The sequence below is a fragment of the Lotus japonicus genome, unplaced genomic scaffold (genome assembly GCF_012489685.1).
Source record: "Lotus japonicus ecotype B-129 unplaced genomic scaffold, LjGifu_v1.2 AP022635.2".
NCBI lineage: Eukaryota > Viridiplantae > Streptophyta > Magnoliopsida > Fabales > Fabaceae > Lotus > Lotus japonicus.
Genome location: NW_026645418.1, coordinates 26,621 through 34,111, shown reverse-complemented (window position 1 = coordinate 34,111; position 7,491 = coordinate 26,621).

Genomic DNA, 7,491 nt, shown 5'->3' with positions numbered 1-7,491 from the left:
TCTTCATTAACAGACAGAAGGCACTTCACATTCTGAGCCTCCAACTCAGATAATCTGATCTTATAAATGTTGTTCTTCCTCTTGCTGTTAAACAGAACAGAGCCATCGATCTGACTTACAGCCCGGCAGGACTTTTGATTGAATATAACATCATAACCCTTGTCAGCTAATTGACTTATAGACAATAAGTTATGTGTTAAGCCGTCTACCAATAAAACATTATCAATGCATGGACTACTGTCTACACAAATAGTACCAGTACCAATAATTTTACCCTTTTCATTTCCTCCAAAGCCAACTTCGCCTCCAGGCTTAAGTTTCAGCTCTCGGAACATACGCTTTTCTCCCGTCATGTGACGCGAGCATCCACTGTCCAGATACCATGATTGGTGTTTCAGTGGAGCTATCAAGGATATCTGCAACATAGATAATCTTGTCCTTAGGTACCCACTTTCTGGGTCCTCTTTTGTTAGTTACCCCAAAGGTTCTGATCACCTTGGGTGTCTCAACATAATATTTTAAAGGAATATTTGCATGATATTTAGTCATAGAGAAAGATCCCTTTTTAAGAGGGTTTTTAGCAACTTCAGCAGGTACAGGATCAGGCAATATGGTACCAGAGGGAACAAAGCATTCGTACAAGGATTTAGCTTTAGACACAGAAGGCTCATTTCTAATTGGTTTAGAATAGCCAATGCCATGCATTCCATTTCTGCTTACACCATAGATCATTGAAGCCATTAAGCTTCTATCTACGCTTTTAGCCAGGAATCTTTGAAAAGATTTTTCATACTTAGATTCATGCTTACTATCAGAGGCATCGCAGGCAATAACTTCTTCTAACTTTGCAATTTGATTCTTAAGCACAGAGTTAGAATTAACTAAAGCATGGTTATCATTTTTCAAATCAGATATGATTTTCTCATGTTCAGAAGGAGTTTTAGAAACAGCAGATAAGTTCTTTTTCAGCTTCTTATGCTTAGACAACAAGGAGTTATACTTATCCATGATATCAGACAAAGCATGTTTCAGTTCAGAGGTAGAGAAGGAAGCAAATACCTCATTTTCATCGTCAGAGTCTGGATCTCCTTCTGATTCTGAGTCAGAGTCAACAGCTTCCTTTGACTCTGTTCCTTTGTCTTTGACAATAGCCATGAGTCCTTGGACTTCACCATCAGAGTCAACATCCTCTGACTCTGATTCATCGAATGTCACCATCAGACTCTTCTTGGTCTTGAAGTGCTTCTTTGGCTTCTTGTCCTTCTTCAATTTTGGACAATCACTTTTGTAGTGCCCTGATTCTTTGCACTCAAAGCAAGTGACTTCCTTGATTGATGACTTCTTCTGACCTGAGGATTCAGACTTTCCTCTTGCCTTTCCAGAGCCTTTGAACTTGCTCTGCCTGTGCTTCCAGATGCGGTTGAGTCTCTTGGAGATCAGAGTCAGCTCATCTTCATCAGAATCTTCTGATGCTTCTTCAGATTCTTCTTCTTCAGCTTGAAGAGCCTTTGACTTCTCAACCTTAGCCTTTTCAGATTTGGATTTCAAGGCTATGGACTTTTTCCTCAGATCTTGCATCTCTGAGCGCTTCAGCTCATGGCATTTCAAAATGCTGATGAGTTCTTCTAAACTCATATTCTCAACATCTCTCGTGAGCTCTATTGAAGTCACCAAAGGCATCCAACTTTCAGGAAGACACCTGATGACCCTTATGACGTGATCTTTTGTTGTGTAGCTCTTGTTGAGAGGACGTATGCCAGCTACAAGCAGTTGAAATCTGGAGAACATTTCTTCAATGGACTCATTTGGCTCCATGATGAAGGATTCATACTTTTGGATCAAAGACAATGCCTTTGATTCTTTGACTTTCTTGTTTCCTTCATGAGACATCTTCAGAGAATCAAAAATGCCTTTAGCAAACTCACGATCTGTAATCTTCTGGTACTCCTCATAGGAGATAGCACTTAGAAGAATTGCTCTTGCTTTATGATGTTGTGAGTACAGCTTCTTTTGATCTGCAGACATCTCTGACCTTGGGATCTTTTTGCCATCTGCATCAACTGGACGCTCATAGCCATCCACAATAATATCCCAGAGATCTGCATCGAAACCCAGAAAGAAACTTTCCAGTCTATCTTTCCAATATTCGAACCTTTGACCATCGAACATAGGAGGCTTTGCGTTGTAACCATCTCTTTGAGTTTCACTGGTGGTGGCAGCCATTGTTTTTCACACCGGCCCGGATCACTGAACACTGTTAGGTGTGGTAATCAGAACTTGCGCTCTGATACCAATTGAAGGTATGAAAAACGGTAGAAAGGGGGGGTTTGAATAACGTTTTCAGTACAAAACTACCACCTTAAAGATTTTAACAAATCTTTTCGAGAACTAAGTGCAAAAGATAGAGATAGAAAAGCACACAAGGATTTTATCCTGGTTCACTTGATAAATCACTCAAGCTACTCCAGTCCACCCGTTAAGGTGATTTCTTCCTTCTTAGAATGAAGGCAATCCACTAATCAGGTAAGAGTTACAACTGCACTTGAAACCTACAAGTGACTAACAATTACACTGACTTAGCTCACACTAAGATTCACTCTCTTAGTCTTCTCTAGGATCCGATCAACCTTGATCTCCTAAAGGAAAATCAAACAACTGTTTGAGGTTGGTGTTTACAAGGGTTTGCTTCTGAATAAGCTGAGTGTAAACTAAGATAAATTACAAGATGAAAGAAAGCTTAGAATATTTTGAATATCTTGCGCGTGTGTTGCTTCTCGTATTCACTTCACTTCTTCTAGCCGCTTCTTTCAATCTTCAGCCTCTATATATACTCCAAGGATTAGGGTTGAGCGTTGCATGGGAAATGCTACCGTTGGAGGGCAGTTCTGGAAAATCCAGCTTCTGCTGTGGCTGAGAACGTTAGGTAGGTCGTCAGGAAGGTACACTTGCTTTTGTACTTGGATAGCGACTTGACCTTTTAACCTAGGAGACTTCTGATCAGAGGAATGCTTCGTATTGGAACTTGTGAAGCCGGTTGATCAGAGTCAGAGGGAAAGCACAGATCCTCTGACCATTGTATCTTCTGATTCTGAACTCAGAGGGAAGAACATGGCCTTCAGAGTTTCTTGCTTCTGGACTTCAGAGTTTCCACTATTCAGCTTCTGGATCTTCAGAGTCTTCTACACCATCGGAACATCTGAACCTTCAGTGTTTCTTGGTTGTCAGAACTTCTGGATCATCAGAGCTTCTAGCGACTGAGTCCTCATCAGAGTTTGTATAGCTTCAGATCTTCTGAAGCTTTTCCACTGTTCATACTGAACATGGTGAATGCGAAAGCGTTGCTTGGGTTACCCTTTATACACAGTGCTTCTGATTTGTGTGAAATTGAGTCAGGGTCAGAGCCTGTAAATAGCACACTCAGAAAAACACATTAGAGTACCACAATTGTTCATATCAAAAGGTTAACTTGTAATCATCAAAACATAGAGTTGTACTACTAGATCAAAACTTGATCTTACAATGTTGTGAGTACAGCTTCTTTTGATCTGCAGTCATCTCTGACCTTGGGATCTTCTTGCCATCTGCATCAACTGGACGCTCGTAGCCATCCACAATAATATCCCAGAGATCTGCATCGAAACCCAGAAAGAAACTTTCCAGTCTATCTTTCCAATATTCGAACCTTTGACCGTCGAACATAGGAGGCTTTGCATTGTAACCATCTCTTTGAGTTTCACTGGTGGTGGCAGCCATTGTTTTTCACACCGGCCCGGATCACTGAACACTGTTAGGTGTGGTAATCAGAACTTGCGCTCTGATACCAATTGAAGGTATGAAAAACGGTAGAAAGGGGGGGTTTGAATAACGTTTTCAGTATAAAACTTCCACCTTAAAGATTTTGACAAATCTTTCGAGAACTTAAGTGCCAAAGATAAGAGATAGAAAAGCACACAAGGATTTTATCCTGGTTCACTTGATAGATCACTCAAGCTACTCCAATCCACCCGTTAAGGTGATTTCTTCCTTCTTAGAATGAAGGCAATCCACTAATCAGGTAAGAGTTACAACTGCACTTGAAACCTACAAGTGACTAACAATTACACTGACTTAGCTCACACTAAGATTCACTCTCTTAGTCTTCTCTAGGATCCGATCAACCTTGATCTCCTAAAGGAACTAAACAAACTGTTTATCAAAGAATTGTTTACAAGAGATTTGCTTCTAAAAAGCTAATAGTAAACTCAATGAATTTCAGATGAAAGAAAAACTTAGAAGAATTTAAGATTGTCTTGCGTATGTGAATGCTTCTAGCCGTTTCTTTCAGTCTTCAGCCTCTTTATATACTCCAAGGATTAGGGTTGAGCGATGCATGGGAAATGCTACCGTTGGAGGGCAGTTCTGGAAAATCCAGCTTCTGCTGTGGCTGAGAACGTTAGGTAGGTCGTCAGGAAGGTATAGTAGCTTTTGTACTTGGATAGCGACGCGACCTTTAAACCTAGGAGACTTCTGATCAGGGGAATGCTTCATATTGGAACTTGTGAAGCCAGTTGATCAGAGTCAGAGGGAAAGCACAGATCCTCTGACCATTGTATCTTCTGATTCTGAACTCAGAGGGAAGAACATGGCCTTCAGAGTTTCTTGCTTCTGGACTTCAGAGTTTCCACTATTCAGCTTCTGGATCTTCAGAGTCTTCTACACCATCAGAACATCTGAGCCTTCAGTGTTTCTTGGTTATCAGACTTTCTGGATCTTCAGAGCTTCCCGTGACTGAGTCCACATCAGAGTTTGTCTAACTTCAGAACTTCTGAAGCTTTTCCACTGTTCATACTGAACATGGTGAATGCGAAAGCGTTGCTTGGGTAGCTCTTTATACACAGTGCTTCTGATTTGTGTGAGATTGAGTTGAGGTCAGAGCCTGCAAGTAGCACACTCAGAAAAACACGTTAGAGTACCACAATTGTTCATATCAAAAGGTTAACTTGTAATCATCAAAACATAGAGTTGTACTACTAGATCAAAACTTGATCTTACACCCGCTATTCTCACCATTCAGAATCTCAGATTCCAGTACAGAGCATATTTAAATCATCACAATCAACAACATGTCATATATCAATAAATCGCATCATAAACACTTAGCACTTAGCATATAAAGCATGCACCACACATCCTAGATTACCCACATAGCACATAGCCTGTAAGTCAATCTCAAAAACATTCAGTAGATGAATCATCTACATTGTCAGCCGAAGCCTCAGAAAACATTTTCCAATCACACACAATTCCAGTGCATAAACAGTAAACAATGTCGAAACATCGACCCTAAGCATTAACTAGAGATTCAGTGAGAAGCCCTCACCTGAAGGTTCTCCAGTATGATCGTCAAGCGCTTCCTCGCACTCAAAGTGTTGTTCCTCAGAGAAATCCTCAAAAGCACCTTTACAATAAAATCACAGAATACTATAAGAATCTATCGAAAACTAAGCTATCGATACTTACTAAGGTCACTCGAAGTAATCTATACCCTAAGGTACGATAAACTAGCGCGAAAGGACAAGTTTTCGGAAAAGGAAATTTCCTCCTCCCCCTCTAATAGGCTCGGCCACTTTTCACAATTAAGGGGCTCGATTTTTCTTCGATCAAACTTGGTTCCTATGCTTTCATAAGCCGTAACTAAGGGTATTCTGAACTCGGAAAAATTATCGGATCGAAAACTGTCGCAGGGGTATTTTGGTCATGATTTTTAACTTAGGATTTTCAAAACTGAAATCCCAAAAATAAAATTTTGCAGGGACGTCACCAACGACGTTTATGACAACTAATCCTACTAGCACTAAGCTAAGGCGATAGTTTTCAGCCTAAAGGTTGAAGCTTTACACCAAAAACTCCAAAAATGGGTATTTTAGGTTCAAATCGATTCCGGCGGAATTCCGGCGACATAACGGAAAATCTAACCCGGCATAAGTGATCTTGGGCGCATAAGGAAGAGGTTTAGAATCAGAAATGAAAGATTCAGGATAGTTTTGCAAAAACCCATAAACTATCCACTCAGAAAACTCTACAGAAAAGCTATGGAAAAAGCGATCAGAGGTAAGGATTAGCGACTATACCTCGAAGCCTTGAAGCAGCAACTGATTGATCGACGATCAAGCAAGGTTTGAACAAAAACTCTTCTTCCTTCTTCCTTGTTCTTGGCCGCGGGTTTGAAGAGAGAAAATGGAGGAGAATTTGAGTTTTTCTTCCTTTCTTTGCTATATATAAAGGTTGGAAATTCGCGGGAAAAAGAAAGTTTCGCGAATCTGATTTTTCCGGCGTCATTCTCCGTGAATTAATAGATATGTTTTGGCAACAGAATTCCAAAACTATAAAGAGGTCTCCTTGTATTTTTGGCAACTAATGCATAGTCGGTATAAAACTATTTTACCCGATAAGTTGCTTTTTGCATCGAATGTCGGAATAGAAAACTTCCTTCGGAAGAAAGATTGAAATCATCAAGAGAAATGGGTGTACGCGTGTAGAATATTCATTTGAAGCTCTGAATAGATAAAGTCCCCATAGTCGGGTGATTCTAGGGTTTTGAAATACCAGGGTTTCGGTTTCGGCAAACTTCCGATGATTGGAATCGGACGTTCGTAGATCCTAGAGTTTCGCCTCGAGACGATCGTGATATATGGAAAAAGAGAAGTTCTAACATTTCTCTGAAGATTTTTGGAATTAACTGCCATCGTGCCTAAAAGTGAAAATTAGCTATATACTAGGGTTTCTGACCTAGGTTTAAGCGTGTAACGATCGTGCTATAACTTTTATCGATCATATGAAATCCTTGAACTTTTCCTGAACTTTCTCCTTCATAAATATATTTCATTTGGTAAACTCTAGTTCAGGTTTCCTTTCACAATACATCAACCCTAATCGTAAATGGAAATCTCTTCCACTGATCCTAAGCTTAAAATCTTGGGTCTTACATTACTACCCTCCAAAAAGAAAGTTTCGTCCTCGAAACTTAAGGGTCAGTAATAGTTCTGGATATTATTCCTTGATCTTTTCCCCTAACTCTCACATAACACCGTCCGTGTCTTTATTCCAAATAATTTTCACTAAAACACTCTGTTTTCCCTTCGATTGTTTCACTCTTCTAGTCCCAATGTTGACCAACGGCGTCTCAACAGACATATCATCTTTCAACTTGCCGAGGTTTAACTACAATCATCAATGATAACACCACTAAAACTCTTACTCGAATATGATCTCCAGCTTCTGAAGTCAATCTTTACCCTAAGATTCTCATTCCACTTAGCAAAAATTCACTCGATAATCTCTAGCTCGTATCACCAAAATCCATAACAAGTTTCATTCACTCTTAGACTTTAAGCAACTTGTCCAAATATGACAACCTCAAGTGTTCATCTTAATACTAACACCTCCCTTTTCTGTAACTTGATCACCATCTCGTCAATCAACTTCTTAATCTCTCTATCCAATTCTAACCAA